Source organism: Callorhinus ursinus, unplaced genomic scaffold, assembly GCF_003265705.2.
Source record: "Callorhinus ursinus isolate GAN/ISIS: 27379988/994484 unplaced genomic scaffold, GSC_fseal_2.0 scaffold5, whole genome shotgun sequence".
Classification (NCBI taxonomy): Eukaryota; Metazoa; Chordata; class Mammalia; order Carnivora; family Otariidae; genus Callorhinus; species Callorhinus ursinus.
The window spans coordinates 15,676,039-15,693,748 of NW_027397067.1; the positions used below are offsets into that span (position 1 = coordinate 15,676,039).

The window sequence follows — 17,710 nt, forward strand, 5'->3', positions numbered from 1 at the left end:
AGGAACCTTTACTTTAATAACTTGTCAAATTGAGAATATTTTAATTCTTTTGTTTTTTTTTAAAGAAAACAAATCCATTTTGAAAAGCTCTTCCTCAGTTACAATACTGAAGAGATGGCATATTGGTTCAATTAAAGCAAAATTGGTTGAAGATATATAAATATACATATATCAAATATATAATATTTGAGCTGAAATCTCAAGTCATACAAGTCTATTGAAGAGGTTTTATTAACTTCAAAATACTTAAAAATGTAAGTTTGCTTAAAATTCCAAATGGAGAATTTTGAAAAAGAACATTTTTACAAATAAAATCTCAGTATATTTTCAAAAATTCTGAAAAAAAAAATTGTCTTACAAATATGTTAGGGTGGGGTGCCTGGGTGGCTCAGTCAGTTAAGCGGTGGCCTTCAGCTCAGGTCATGGTCCCAGGGTCTTGGGATCGAGCCCCAAGTCCAGCTCCCTGCTCAGCAGGAAGTGTGTTTCTCCCTCTCCCTCAGACCCTCCACCTGCTTGTGCTCTCTCTCCCTTTCTCAAATAAATAAATAAGTTATTTTTAAAAAAATGTTAAGGCTTCTGGGGCAAATGGTCAAAACATCTTACCTCATATAAGACATATTAATCAAAAAAATCCTAATTTTAATATGAAAAATCAAATCTCTATAATTTATCGATTGCCAAATTTTAATTAACATATTTCTATTATCAGCACCAGGAAATTCAATATTCTTCATTTTAGTGAGAAAAAGGAAGCCATCATCAATACGCTAGTATTCATCTATAACATCCTTGATTCACTAAATCTGGGGTTGTTTGTCACTGTTGTTACCATTTTGCTAGAATAATTCAAGGTATGGTGCTATCTCGTTCAATATCAATTCTAAAAACACTAATTTGGTTCATTTCTTAGGCATAATAATAAAAAGACATAGAAGAAATTGGAGTTGTGTTCATTTAACAGCTATGAATTACAGCCCCTGTAATTTGATATCTAAGTAATATTGAATGGTAGTTCTAAACCAACTATCTGTTGTCTCTTACTCAAAGTATATCATCAGGGTTCCTGAATAAATAGCCACGATAGAAAGGGAATCCCTGTGGCAGAAATTAAGAAATAAACTACAGGAAGGATTAACCTCCATCCTCCCGTGCTTTTATCTCTAGCACGCCTCAAAACCAAAGAGAGAAGGCCTAACCATTAAAAAAGATTAAAGGTGTTAATTAGACCAAGAGATAGACACCTATCACCCTTATGTCAGGCAGACCAGACTAAATCTTCTAATGGATTAAAACACACACACACACACACACACACACATACACACACACACACAGAAGAAGTATTTTATCTCTACTGAAATTCTGTTGATGATGGTCTCATGTACATTTGGAAACAATTTTTGTTGAAATTGATTATAAATTTTGGACAATATTTTTATAAGCACAGTCATTTCCACCATTCCTATCAAAATTGTTTGATAGTAAAATATAACTATATGGGGCTTAGAAGAGTAAGCAAACTTCATACCAATGAAATTCAGAACTGCCAATTCTCACATCTCCTTCAATTGAGCCCATTATGAAGTTAGTATCAGATGATGTAGAGATTCTTTTCTCTTCATGAGAAACCCAGTATATGTTAATCACATATATAACTATGTGACATCTCAAGATGGATTTGAAGTCTTTTACTGTTAGTTGTTAGAAGGGAAAATTATTGTCCAAGATAATAAGTACCTTTTAAGTAAGTCATTTTGTCTCTATATTTTATTATTTTAAAATTTATATATTTCCATGGTTAAAATATAAGGAAAAACACGCACATGTATTCTATATAGCATAAAATATGCCTATAATGTTAATGTGTTTATACACACATATACATGCATACATATGTATGCATAAATATATACATATATGTGTAAATATGTATTCTATATGTAAAAACATCCATGTGTATATGTCTGTATGTACATGTGTCTGTATATACACATATATGCACACACATGTATTTTAGGTTCTATAACAGAAGATGAAATGTTCTCTATATTCTCTCTCTCAAATGTTAAATATTTTCATTTCACTATACTTTAAAGGTAATGTGAAAGATGATGAGGCTAGAAATCAAAATAAGTTATGTGAACTAACAGCATTTAAACATTTTTTAGACAATTGTCAAAAAGAAGCATTGAAAACATTACTTTAAAGGAGCACTTTGAGCACACTGTAAGAGCCAATAAAACCCAAAGTAACAATTTTATATAAAGATGCCATATATATGTCATATATGCATATACATGTACACATGCATGTGTGTGTACGGTATATATGTATATACACACACGCACACATATTTCTGTGTGTGTGTGCTGCTGTCTTAGAAGGAAGGGATCACATTAGATAAGCTCATGGCCCATCTTGGAGACTGCCTCCTGTCCATCAATCCCCAGAAATCAGAGGGACTTCAGCTTCATTTTCCAGCACACTGTGCATGATGCAATGACGATGCTGCCTAAACTGGCCACAGGTCTGGATGTCACTGTGCAATTCACAGGTGTCTCAGATTTTGAGTATACATTTGAGTGCAGGATCTTTGCCCTGCTAGGCATAGCTCTACACTATGGCTGGCTTGTTGATCCCCAGACTTCTGAGGCTGGGAAACTGAGTTATAACCAGCTGGTAGAGAAGATCTTCACCTGCAAGTACTCCAGCAACACCAGCCTCATAACAGATAGCCCAATTGCAGAGCAGTTCCCGGAGCCCATCGACACAGCTAGGACTTACCATGGTCTTTGTGAGCTAATGGCGGCTGCCCAGAAAAGTGAACTTAGTGTCTTTTTTTAAAACAAGCATTTTAGTACTATGACTAAGCATGACAGTCACTTGTACCTAATGGTCACGACCAGGACCTTCTACAAGAGGAGCAAGTGGTATAGGAAAGCTGCACAATGAGGATGGAGACAGCTGCCTTTGTGACTCTGACTGGCACCTAAGTCATTCCCTGGGTAGGTTGGCCTGAAGCAAAAAGTGGGAGCAGCGGCAAGGCACGTTGGGCTTTAGCATCTTGGAGCTGCTTGCTCCAGCAGCTTCAGCAAGAGGAGTATATATGGCAACAAGCAGTCCAGCCTGCACCAATGTGAGCCCCGTCACTGTGGAGGAGCCACATCTGGATGCACAGCTGGAGAGAGTGGGCAGAGGCTGAAGGAGGAGACAGACTGGGTCCTCCTGTGGGCCCTCCCAGGGCTAAGCTGCCCGGCTCCTTCTTTCAGAGGCTATGGCCATTTTGCTTGCTCCTCCAGGTCAACCTGTGAGATATGCCAGGTAACTTATTTATGAACTGTTGGGGATCAGAGCATGCAGTAAATATCAAAGTCAGACCCAGGAAAACTTACTGAATGCTTATTATAGAAGGTTTGAGTTATCTCTTTTAGTCCTCATATCTCAAGGCAAGAAGTACCATTTCTATCATCTTTTTATAGATGAGGATGCTGAGACACAGAGGAAAGCAATAGTTGACTCAAAATTACCCACCTAGTAATGGTAGAACTGAAATTCTAACCAGGCTTGTCTGACTCTAGATCCCAAGCTCTTAACTCCTATACTATGGCTTCATCCCATATTACTTGGGAAAAAATTGCTAGCTAAATAGAGACAGTAAATGCCACTTTAATGATGTATACTAGATGAGTTTACTAAATAAAAAGCCTAATAAAATATGATTTAGATGCCAGTTCAAGTAACTATATTGAAAATAGTTTTTAAAATATTTTAGATCACTTCCCTTATTTGAACTCAAATGATCAAATTTTTACCTAATTATCTTATCAGTACATAGCTGTCATAGCTTGGCATGGCCCACTCAACAAGGTGACCAATGAATTAGAATCACTCTACACTGAAAAATAATTATCATGGATTTGACAAATTTCTTAGCTTATCAACTTACAGATTTATAGCATCAGGTCAACACTGGATGTTGTTTCACTAACAACACTTTGTTGTTTCACTAACAAAGAATAAAGACCTATGATCAGAAACCCTGTGCTGTGTAAATTTAGTATGCAGTATCTCTGCACACTAAGCTAATAGTGGGCTCTGCAGAAATACACTGGCGACCCCAATTCTGCTGACCTTTATCATGGACAGCTGCCCTAACCTACCATGGCTCTGATCACTAGAATCCAATGGAACAGGGAGATTTCATCACACTTGAACTCACTTTCTTACGCTGTGCCTTTTGACTGTTTCAAGGCCTAATGCTCAGCTAGTCAGGCCTTCAAGCCAGTGATCTGACATTTTGAAATAATAATTAAAAGGGAGCAGGCACTTTCATTTTAATAAGCTTACTTCCAACCTTCAGGGAGAACCTCAGCTGATCCAAACCCAAGAGAAATATGCTTGGGTTTCTCTTCTTTTTTTTCTGTCTCTGACTCTTATACCCAATCTTGATATTACACATGAAAATAAAAGCCAAATAGTATTTGCAGTGATTGTAAACATCCTAGTTTTCCTAACAAGGGAAGGAAAACAAAATGTACAAAGTCTAATAAATCTCAGACCTATGTTTGGTGGTTTAATTCTAGTTTGACAATAATACATAGTTGGTAGAATTTTGCTTTACATATATGAAAAATGCAGCTCTTTCAAGCAACATATGGAAGGTTTTATTTATTTATTTATTTATTTATTTATTTGAGAGAGAGAGAGAGAGTGAGTGAGCACAAGTTGGGGGAAGGACAGAGGGAGAAGGAGAAGCAGACTCCTCTCTGAGTAAGGAGCCCAGCGCGGGACTCAATCCCAGGACCCTGGGATCATGACCTGAGCTGAAGGCAGACGCTTAACCGACTGAGCCACCCAGGCACCCCTGGAAGATTTTTTTTAAGTGAGCATTGTTCAGTGGTATTTGCCCTCCACTTAGCAGCTACTTGAGAGAGTAGCTTCCATTCACTCCTTTTGCTTCCTCACTTCCTATTTCTCAACCAGTGATATTTTGGCTACTACTTTCACCGTCATTAAGATTGTTCTCAAAGGCTCATGTTTGCCAGGCACATTCGTGACATTTGTCAATAAATTCAATGGTTCATTTTCAGTCTTACTTTAATTGGGATTTGACACCTCTGTCATTTATTTGTGTATATATGAATAACATCCATACCTCTATACATATCCTTGGACTCACAACATCAAGTCCACATATCCAACTACTGACTGGGCATTCTGTGGATTTTCCATATTCAACTAAAGTGCAACATGCTTCAAACTTAACTCATCTTCTTTCCTTCCAAAACCTCTTCTATCATAAACTGTAAATTGTCCTACCATTTACATAAAAACAGAAGTTAAAATTACCAAGTTACATAAAATAGAAATAAGGGCCTCATTTTTTACTGTTTGCTTCCCTCCCAATCATTCACGTGTTAATTCTGATGAATTATTTAATACCCCACTCCTGTCCATTACCTACGTTTACTGAGGTCACCAATATCTTTTACCTACAATTTCTCAATGGCATCCAACTTTCTATTTTCTACTGGGGCCAGAATGATGTTTCTAATTTTCAAAATAATGCATGTCATTCTTCTGCTTAAAATTCTGTACTAGTTTCACATTGCTCTTGAAATCAAAATCCTTAGCTTCTGTACTCTAAACCTGTTATATCTTCTTCTTAGGTCCCAAAGTAACTTTTTCCATTCCCTCTTCCTTTTCCCAAATACCTTTGCATTGTTCAGACTATGTTCTACTCATGTTTATGTCTAAATTTCGACATACAATCAATAAATCTTCCGTAACAACTAAGTCTGAATGAGAAGCTAGACTGACCCATATTGCCCCATGATAACATTTATCACACTAAATCCTAGTTGCCTCTTCAGTAGAAGACAGCTTTTTATAAATTTAAATTTGATTAGCCAACATATAGTACATCATTAGTTTCAGATGTAGAGTTCAGTGATTCATCAGTTGCATATAATACCCCGTGCTCATCACATCACATGCCCTCCTTAATGCCCATCACCCAGTTACCCCATTCACCCCCACTCCCCTCCCCTCCAGACCTTTAGTTTGTTTACTATAGTTAAAGTCTCTCATGGTTTGTCTCCCTCTCTGGTTTCTTCCCATTCAGTTTTCCCTCCCTTCCCCTATGATCCTCTGCACTGTTTCTTATATTCCACATATGAGTGAAACCATATGATAATTGTCTTTCTCTGATTAACTTATTTCACTCAGCATGATACTCTCCAGTTCCCTCCACATAGATGTAAATGGTAAGAATTCATTCTTTTGATGAATTATATATATACCACATCTTCTTTATCCATTCCTCTGTCAACGGACTTCAGAGCTCTTTCCATAGGTTGGCTATTGTGGACATTGCTGCTATAAATATTGGGGTGCAGGTGCCCCTTCAGATCACTACATTTGTGTCTTTGAGGTAAATACCTAGTAGTGTAATTGCTGGGTCATAGGGTAGCTCTATTTTTAACTTCTTGAGGAACTTCCATATTGTTTTCCAGAGTGGCCACACCAGCTTGCATTCCCACCAACAGTGTAAGAGGGTTCCCCTTTCTCTTCATCCTCATCAATATTTGTTGTTTCCTGACTTGTTAATTTTAGCCATTCTGACTGATGTGAGGTGGTATCTCATTGTGGTATTGATTTGTATTTCCCTGATGCCGAGTGATGTGGAGCATTTTTTCATGTGTCTGTTGGCCATTTGGATGTCTTCTTTGGAGAAATGTCTACACATGTCTTCTGCCCATTTCTTGACTGGATTATTTGTTTTTTGGGTTTTGAGTTTGATAAGTTCTTTATAGATCTGGGATACTAGCCCTTTATCTGATATATCATTTGAAAATATCTTCTCCATTCTGTCGGTTATCTTTTGGTTTTGTTGACTGTTTCCTTTGTTGTGCAGAAGATTTTTATCTTGATGAAGTCCCAATAGTTCATTTTTGCTTTTGTTTCCCTTGTCTTTGGAGATGTGTCTAGCCATAAGTTGTCACAGCCAAGGTCTAAGAGGTTGCTGCATGTGTTCTCCTCTAGGATTTTGATGGATTCCTGTCCCACATTTAGGTCTTTCATCTCAGTTTGAGTTTATCTTTCTGTATGGTATAAGAAAATGGTTTAGTTTCATTCTTCTGCATGTGGCTGTCCAATTTTCCCAACACCATTTGTTGGAGAGATTGTCTTTTTTCCACTGGATACTCTTTTCTGCTTTGCTGGAGATTAGTTGACCATAGAGTTGAGGGTCCATTTCTGGGTTCTCTATTCTGTTCCATTGATCTATGTGTCTGTTTTTGTGCCAGTACTGTACTGTCTTGATGATTACAGCTTTGCAATATAGCTTAAAGTCCAGCAATGTGATGCCACCAGCTTTGGTTTTCTTTTTCAACATTCCTCTGGCTATTCAGGGTCTTTTCTGGTTCCATACAAATTTTAGGATTATTTGTTCCGGCTCTGTGAAAAATGTCGATGGTATTTTGATAGAGATTGCATTGAATATGTAGATTGCTCTGAGTAGCATAGACATTTTAACAATATTTATTCTTCCAATCCATGAGAATGGAATGTTTTTCCATTTCTTTGTGTCTTTCTCAATTTCTTTCAAAAGTGTTCTGTAGGTTTTAGAGTACAAATCCTTTACCTCTTTGGTTAGATTTATTCCTAGGTATCTTATGGGTTTTGGTGCAATTGTAAATGGGATTGATTCCTTAATTTCTCTTTCTTCTGTTTCATTGTTAGTGTATAGAAATGCAACTGATCTCTGTGCATTGATTTTATATCCTGCCACGTTGCTGAATTGCTTTATGAGTTCTAGCAATTTTGGGGAGGAGTCTTTTGGGTTTTCCACATAAAGTATTATGTCATTTTTGAAGAATGAGAGTTTGACTTCTTCTTTGCCAATTTGAATGCCTTTTATTTCTTTTTGTAGACCACAGCTTTTTAAGATAAAGATTGTACTGTACTTCAATATCTAGCACATAGTAAGCACTAAATCAATTTTTAATGACTGGCTGTCCAATGATAACTGGGGTGGGGCAATAGTTTGTTTCATATATTGATGGCAGATAAGACTGTCCATTCAGAAAAATGTCCTTTCTGCAGAGCTCTTTTCATTGAATATTTGAATTTAAATGTTGGAACAACCTTCCAAATGACAGAAACTTGGCAAAGATATAACCTGGCTCAATTGAGACATATTATTTGGTATGAGCACCAACATTTCGAAAATTGAAATCTCCTCCTGAAATCTTTTAATTAGGTAGTCTTTTTTTGTTGTTGTTTACATATGATATTGCACATCCTGTCACTAATAGAAATTAACTTGCACTCTATTTAGAATGCACACTGGTAATTATTCTCACTTCTGAAATAAACGCAGCATCGGATAGCAATGAAGTTTCACTTTAAAACTGAAGTTGGTAAAACTCCAAAAATCCTGAACATTCATTATAGGCTAATAAACGACATCATTTCTAAAGATTACAACCAGGATTGTGTGCCTTGTCAGCTATTTTTACTTCTGAGGCACCAACAAAACTTCTTCCAGTCATGGTAAACTGTTATCCAACCTGCAATCTTATCTTATTGTAATCTAGGGCTTCTTAAATATTCTGGATGAACTTCAAGCATTTTGTAAAGGCCATAATTTTTTTTTTAAGATTGTATGAGTATGTAAGTATTTATCTGGGGCAAACCTTTTGTTGGACTTCTCAAATAGATTCACAATGCTAAAGAAATTAACAACCACCAGTAATCATTTCCTAGGTAAAAGAAAAATTATAATCTATTTAAATATTCCCATATATAAAAAGATAATTTTTAGGAGAGAAAAAGTTAAACATTTGTTGAATGTTTGTAAAATAGTTAAAATTAGATAAAATAGTTGTATTTTAATTTATCCCCCAGCCAAATTATAATCTAGAAATAATAGAAATAAGAAAGCTTACCTCTGGAATTTTAATTTTTATGTGCAAGGAAAGGCCACAGAAGTGACTTGCTATATAGAATCTTATTTTCTTACTAGAACAAAAGCACTTCTAGAATACTACAAAAATGTTTCTACTGACCCCATAATGGTAATTTTCTAGTACCTTCTCCAGATAGTGCCTTAATCCATTCTTCATCTTTTCTGTTGACACATGAATTCCTCATATCTTCTTAATCAGTCCCTCCATTCCTCTCTGTCTGTGCAGATTTAATATTCCATTTGTTCTTATGGCCTAAGGCTCATTGATTAAACTAGAGTCTATTTAGGGTCTAGAATCAAATGAGCACAGAAGTAATTAAGCATAATAAAAATTTTTCCTGAAATACCAAAATGCCTTACTTGAAAACAAAGATTAGCATCTACTATAAAAAATTGTGCCTCAAATCTTAGAAAATTTCCTTTTTTTTTTTTAAAGATTTTATTTATTTGACAGAGACACAGCAAGAGTAGGAACATAAGCAGGGGGAGTGAGAGAGGGAGAAGCAGGCTTCCTGTCGAGCAGGGAGCCCGATGTGGGACTCGATCCCAGGACCCTGGGATCATGACTTGAGCTGAAGGCAGATGCTTAATGACTGAGCCACCCAGGCACCCTCTTAGAAAATTTCCCAAACTGGAAAGAAAATGACATAGATCAGCTAACATGTCCAGAATACCAAAATATTCTTAAAAGAGAAACACCAATTTAAAATGATATTTTTAACAATTTGTTATTAGAATATTCCGTTTTCATTCCAAACAAATGCCTAGAAAGAACTTTGCAACAAAATTCTATTCTAGACGTGATTGTGTTTGGGGCTTTTTAGTTAGTGAGGGGCTAGCACATTATTTATGGTTGGCATTCAAAAACAGCTTGGCTACATCTTAGCCAATATCAGAAAGTAATGAGTCTTAAGATAAAGATGAAAGTAAGCATATACACCCTTCAGTTGGAGACAATTTCATGTCTGCTAATCCTATTCTGGATGCCTATCACAGAACTCCAGGGCCAAACCATGAAAGAATCATGGAACGCTTCCTTCAGACTACCTCACGCTTTTCACTAACCTTTATATAGATGACTTTGATCATGTCCCTGAACTCCAATGAGATATTTTAGACTGCCCTTCAGAGTCCTATGGTATAACTGATTCTGAGTCTAAGAAGGGAGAAAACGCACACACAAACATTACTGAGAATATGGAAAGTTTTGAGAAGAACTGGGGGATCGGGTTACAGAAACAAAAATAAACACACACACACACACACACACACACACACACACACACACACAAAACAAGATACCATGATGGAGGACTGATCTTGAAATTAAGTTAGGTTTCTAAGTTAGATCTCAGAATTCCTTTGTTTATAGAAGACCCATTTTGTGCTATTTCCTTTTCCTTAACTTGGCAAGGAGATTCATATCAACAGTGGCTTTGGGATGATCCTCTATAATACTGATTATATCTTTCTGCTGGAATCACTATGTTACTTTTGTGGTGACCATGGGAAAAAGTACATATTATATTACTTTGAACACAGAAACAAGATTAACCCAGTGCATAACAGAAACCAAGATTTTGAGGATGCTTAAACAAGGGTATTGAGTGATATTGCTGCTATTTAAAGTCCTAGAACTTCATGGAAACTCAAAAAAAAAAAAAGTTGGGGAGGGGCATGAACTCCTCTAAAGGGAGGTTTTAAAGAAACATACAACTTTATTTACAATGTTCCAATAGGCCACTTTAGCCTGCAATTCAGAATTAAATGGATTGTTTTGAATATGGGAATTGTTCAGTCTAGAAAGTAAAGAGTAAGGCTTTAAAATAAATGATTCTGCTATAAGCAGCTGTCAAGCTACATGTGTGATGATGGAGGCAGGGACTAGGAATTGATTATGCATCAGATTTCATAGGGACTCCTGTTGCACTCAGATAATAATCCCCTAGGTGTGTCATTTTTAAATATGTAGGGAACTCAGTAAGGTACATAGCCTCAGGCATTCAAACACACACACAGATATGCTGGGTTGTCTGAGTGCTCCAGAATCTGTTGACCTCCATACAGGTCCATGTCCTTCAAATATTGATGCAGTTCAGGCTTTCTTTACTGAAACAAAATATACACTCTGTGTTACACTGAGGTCTGGGCTGTGGATGCACTTCTGTAAATTGAAATAATAAATTAAATACATTTTCTTTATTGGATAAAGTTACAATTGGATAGAAAGGCGGCTACTTTCCAGTGGAAGAAGTGATTAGCTCTCTACGTAGCTTCACATTTCTTTCTGAAGCTGAAAAAGGCTGTAGGACATTTGAAAAATACTGACTACATTCTTCCATTCTTACGACCATTCATCTAGAGTTTGCTAACTCTGACATATAAATTATGGCCTATCGTTACAGTTCATGAGATTTGAAACCAGTCAGCCCATCAAAAAAATGAGGAAGCAGAAAAGTCCATTTCACTAACCAATTTGCACCAACATCTAAATAGAGCTTAACGTAAAAGAGAAGAAATAGCCAGATGCATTTTAGAGGGCTTTAAGAAAGTGAAGTCTTTTTTTTTATTTTTAACCCTTTCTCTTCCAATTCTAGAGAGATTAATATTTTGTTAACCATTTATACAAGATGAGAGATGCTTTCATACTCTAAAATCTTTGATTTAAAACTACTACCGGGGCATCTGGGTGGCTCAGTCAGTTAAGCACTTGCCTTCGGCTCAGATCATGATCTCAGGGTCCTGCAATAGAGCCCCAAGGTGCATTAGGCTCCCTACTTGGCAGGGAGTCTGCTTGTCCTTCTCCGTCTGCCTTTCCCTCCCGCTCATGCTCTCTCTCTCTCAAATAAATAAATAAAATCTTTTAAAAAATAAAAATAAATAAAACTACTGCCAATAGTTGTCCTTCACCCTTGCATTGAATTGAATCACAGAATCCAAGCCAATGGCTCCCAAAACTAGTCTTTAGATCAGGGCCAATTTGTGATGTTTTCATTGGCCCATGACAAATTGAGAGAAATAAGAAGAATGCCCTGAGTTTTTCTTAAAGTTGAACTTATTCATATTAACAAAATATCCTCTACTATGAGATTATGTCTATTCCTCTTTAGTGTGAATACATGGTTACATTTATAAAATGGTAAAATTAGGTGGAATTATGTATTTCTTTTTATTTAGAATACTAAACACACTGAAAAATCAAAATTTCCTTCTTAGATATAACTAAATGTGCTTCTCTCTAACCATAGCTACTCATTTATTTATTTCCTCCAAAGCCACAAAAACTATATACTCATACTTCATAAAAAACTGAGAAAATCAAAACAAAGAAAATGCCCCCAAAAGCCTTCTCCAGGTTGAACTTTTCTAGTTTTCTCAAACCTTTCTCCAACTATATTGTACACTAATGACCTTCCAAAATGCACTATTGAGAAATAGATGCATTACTCCAAATGTGGTCTTCCCAGAATAGTTAAACCATTACATTTCATTGCTATGTATTGATTAATGCAGACCATAGTTAGTTACCTTAATAGTTTAAAGGATGTCCATGCCTCTCTTAAGCTGCTACTAAAGTTGCATAACCTTCCCTTTGAGACACCATCTTAGTGATATTTCTTGAGCATATGGACAGCACTCACTTCAATTCAATAAAAATGATTTAATCCCCAAATCCTGTGCACAAGCATTAGTGATATCAAGAAGAAACTCAAGGCACACAATAAGATATGGTTTTCACCTCCTTTGTTCTCAAATAGCACAAGGAGTTTATCTTGTTAATAAACCATCTTGGAAGAAAAAGGAGACACTAAGAAATGAGCAAGGTCTATAACTGACTACCTAATTGGATTTTGTTAAATGGTATGTAACTGATGACTGTTTTAAACCATTACAAAAATATTCTTAGTTCATTATATCTTTCTCACATTGACAATCTCATACTATCTGCATATCTTTCTCACTCTGTCCAGAAAGCTTGTAAGTTTGTAAAATGGAATTTAAAATGATCACAAACTATACCTGTCCCTCACATGTGTATTCATTTGGCATTTATGGAGTTATATATCTATAGATAGAATTACTAATTTGCATAGTAGCCCACACTTTCTTTGGTGGCTTTTATTACAATCCCCTAGAAAAATAGGTCCACATATATGCAATTCTACAACAAAAAATTCATGAGGAGCTACAGAACACAGCTTGGGACTTTTGTCTTCAAAGCTGTCTTTGACCTTTATGAAATTCACTGAAGTTATTCTTACTCTGCTCATTTACCACAGCTCAATACAGTTTCTTTCTTGGATCAACCATTTTGAACTACTTCTGGCTTTTTGCCGCCTATCATATATGAGTTTTCTTAACTTTTTCTCCTGAAATTTAAGAAAAGAGTAAACCAAAGATTTTCTTAGATGTAGTATATTTAAGTCCTGGCAGTGACTGCCACTTGAATTCATATGCAGCTTTTCTTCTGGGGACCTCAAAGTCTCTATAAATCTCTTATGACTTCAGAATATCACTATCTAGAAGGTAGAGCCAGATACCATTTGTCCTGTGGTCACTGTCATCCCAAACATTGAAAGCTTAAGTGATTTTCAGAAGTGCCAAGACCAGGGTAAAAAATAAAATATTAAGGCAAAACCTATATTAATTATATACACATTTATATGAGGAATAATCTTTTTTCTCTTGAGATTTGTAGGACGACCCAGGAATTCTGTTTGTTCTTATGCATTAATTGATTGATTTATGTAATCATATTTTCTGTGCTTTATCTGAAAATATGCCAGAGTAGTATCAATTCTTTACTTAAAGGTTTTGATCCCAATTAAAATAATAATAATAATATAATAATAATAATAAAGGTAGGAAAATGGAACCACTCAAGCCATTAAAGATATCTTGATTTTCTTAAGGAATAATCTTAACTTACTCTTAATCTACTTTAAACAAAGGCAAATTTAAAAGTCTCTGGCCTCTAAAATATAAAGACAAAATTGTGAAAGTCATTCTGGTCTTTCTTGGAGAGTAAATTCTAAAACCATAGAACGCAAACCTTCTCTACAACCCTATCACCCCTCTCGTCAAAAAAAATTCATGTCAGCTGCATTCAATTGCTGATATCTTCTATTATAGATAATGTCTACTACTTTTATTTTATCACCTAAATATTTTTTAACAAATGATTTTGCTTTCTTCTGCGATATGTTGAAAAATACACTTGAAGTAATGTATATCCTGACTATGATCCCATTTATAGCAAAACAATGAAAACAGTTGGTGCTGTGATGGTGTTAATATATTCATGCAATACATTGTTAGACATATGGGCATCCAGGTTTTTTCTGTGCTTGTGGAGTTTAAAAGGAACCTTCTAGACATGCATTTTAGGTACATAAAATACAATGTTCAAATAGGGACAATATATGAGAACACCAGGACTTGTCAGCTATGTGCTGTCAGCAAAGATGAGCTTTCAGTGTATGGTATTTTAGACTTCATTATACTGTCCCATGGAGCATTCCCAAAAAAGTAGCAGGTAAAAAATCAGGAGCATTCAAATGAAATGATACTCAAGGGGGTAAAGAGTGTTATTTCCCCCTCAAATTGTCTCTATTGACAGAGCTGACTTCACTTTGCCATTGAACTGTGACAAGGTGATTATTTTTAAAAACCAAAATACGGTGAATAATACATTTTAGCCTGAAGCTAAAAGTTAGGTGTGAATATTCATTCATTTTTTGCTCTTCTATGAGAAGAAAATGTGGCTGGAGTAGCAAATAAAGTGTTAAACTCTATCAACTGCATGGAGTTAATGAATGATGCTTAAATGGAATCATTCTTAACAAAGGGGAATTCTTTTTATCTTGACACTGAGATTTTGTTGAAGGGGAAGAAACTATAGTTTTTATTCGCAGTAACCTATCAGCTTCCCAGGAAAAAATAAATAATGAATTTAAATATAGTAAAATATATTGTATCCACAAACACCAAAAGGACAAAGTTAAATGGATCCTGTCAGCAAATGTATGACTATATGACCAAAAATTTGTGCTAAGAATTTTAGACTAACTTAAACTAATTTTAAGGTCTGGCTCTATAAAATCCTCCTAGAAATGGAAATGTCCTTTTGTGTCAATTCTGCAAGTGGCCAGAATTACAGTCAGTGGGATGACTTGGCCAAAGTGAGGCAATAAGTCAGTGGACAAGCTCACCCCCTCCTGCTATACATTCATTGTAATGTGTTATTCATCAGGATGGGCTTCCAAGACCAAATAGAGTTTTAAATACTTTTTACAAAAAGGACATTGATCTATTCAAACTTTTAGTGAATTAGGCCCACAGAGACCTAATGAACTTGTTTGTCTGGAATTTGTGCCTAGCCTAGTATCTTACACTTTTTTAAAAAAAAAGCTATTTAAAAAAATAATAATTTTTCCAATCAAGTCTGTAAGCAGGAGCACACAAGTATAAAATATTATAAATTCTGGTCATTTGTCCTCTTTGCTTTTATCTACCTAGGTCAAATTGAGCAAAATCTACTTCTTTATAAATATTGTCAAAGAAAAATGAAGTCCAGGGGACGATAATGGATTTTTTACCTCAATCCAGATAAAAAAATCGCATTATCAGATATCATTTGCAAAACTCTTCCTTTAAGCATCAAGATATATCTTTCCTCCTGGACACACCAAATATCAGTTCTACTTGTTTCATTCTCAGTCACAGGACAGTGATTCTGCTTCTATGGTTAATCTTTCACTTCTGACTTTGGTCATAGAAATGTGCTTCCTGAAATCGTTTTTCTTTCATAAGGAATAAAAGTTACAACAAAGTTCTTACTTTCATATGAACAGGATGGAGTGAGCTATTAAGCAATTCTATCCTTGGTTTTTTGGTTAATATAACTTATTTTGCAATATGTTTTAAATAGAATATCAGAAAAATAAGCAAACATACAAAAATATACTTTGATTCCACATCAAAATTCAAATTTAATGATAATTTAAATGACTCCTTCATGGAATCCTTTTTAAAATTTTTCTTTTGAAGGATTTGTTTATCTTTTCATAATACCACCAAAAAAAATTGGCTGGCTACATGTAGTTTAATATACACCAGAGGGAAGGGAAAAAAAACCAACATTTGGAATGCTAGCTATGCTTAACAAACATGTTTTAAGATTTTATTTCATCCTCATTAAGTTCAATTTTATTTAAATAATATCAAAATTAGGTTAAAGTTTCCATTTTCTTTCCTTTTTCAAACCATCTTTAAGACTGATGTAAGACTGGAGAAAAATCTTAAATGACTTAAGAGGTCATACTGATTTTTAAGAACTTCTATGGAATATATTAACAAGCATTTAATATCCCAACTATATGCAGTTAATGTCATAATGTGATTTGAGATTAAGACAAGACCAGTTTACACCATAGTCTAAACTGTGCCCAATGGACAGAAAAGCAGGGTCTGCTTATAAAGGAAAATGTTAATGAATTTGACTTGCAAAAATAAACAATCTGTGCGGGGGGGGGGGTGGTAGGAACTCTAAACAAAGTAAAAAAGACAACTTTGGAAAAATTTGCAATTCACATCATAGAAAAAGAATCAATTTCCCTGATATATAATTTTCTCCTTACAAAATAATAAAATTAACCACCCAATAGAAAAATGAGCAAATGGTTCAATGGAAGAAAAGATGTTCAGTTTTACTCAGAAATAGAGAAATGTAAATTGAAACTACCCCAAAATGACATTTTTTACCTACCAACTTGACAAAGATTAAGAATTTGGTAACAACTGCATTGGTAAAAGTACAGGAAACACAGATCCTATTTTACTTGGATGGTGTAAATTCAAATTGCTGAAACCCATACAGAATGCAATTTGGCAATAGCCATCAAAATTAAAAGCTCATCATCTTTTGACCTGGAAATGCCATTAGGAATTTATCCTACAGATAAACTTGATCACATTCAAATAACATACAAGTACATACAACATGACAGAATACTTTCTATTAGAAAAGGGGAAGCAACAGAAGTGCTCATCCACTGAGGACTGATTAGATAAATTATATCCAGAAGACAGAATATAAATAAACTATAAAAAAGAATAAGGAAATTCTTTGTATACTACTATGGCAAGAACTTGGAATTACATTATCAAGGGGAAAAGTAAGGTACAAAACTAGCTTATAACATGCCACTTTTTATATTATAAAGAGATAAGAATATATGTTCACATTTTCTTATAAATACTTGTATATGCCTAAGGAATCTCAGAAGGGACACAAAATAAGAGTAAATAGCTACTACCCCTGTGGAGGGCTTGGCGAGGAACAGGAAGGGGACTTTTCACTTTTTAATTGTGAATCAAGTAACTATGTTACTGTGCTAGTGTAATTTATAGTAAGGAATATAGATTTGGTCTTTGTCCTCATTTCTGTCACAGAACTCCTCTAAAATCCTTGAAATTTCCTAAGTGATAAGAGCAGAAAAGGTATCTTTTGTTATTTAATAAGGTGACCTTTCAAAATCCCCTAGGTAACCTAAGGATGGGAACTACCAAAGAGGCCAAGTTTATGATTAGAGGGTTGGAACTTTCAGTCCCATCTCCCAAAAGAGGAGGGAGGGCTGGAGATGGAGTTCAACTACCAGTGGTCAATGATTTAATCGAGCATGCCTGTGTAATGAAGCCTCCATAAAACCCCTAAAGGATGACTTTTGGAGAGCTTTA

At 35.2% G+C, this 17,710-nt stretch overlaps 1 long non-coding RNA gene and 1 pseudogene across 1 annotated transcript in view; one reads left to right on the forward strand and one right to left on the reverse strand.

Moving 5' to 3' along the window:
• LOC141372725 (uncharacterized) overlaps nt 1-17,710 on the reverse strand; it is a 289,174-nt gene that overhangs the window by 179,820 nt on the left and 91,644 nt on the right. The window lies entirely within an intron of this gene.
• On the forward strand, nt 448-3,336 carry LOC112823560 (ubiquitin carboxyl-terminal hydrolase MINDY-1 pseudogene; annotated as a pseudogene).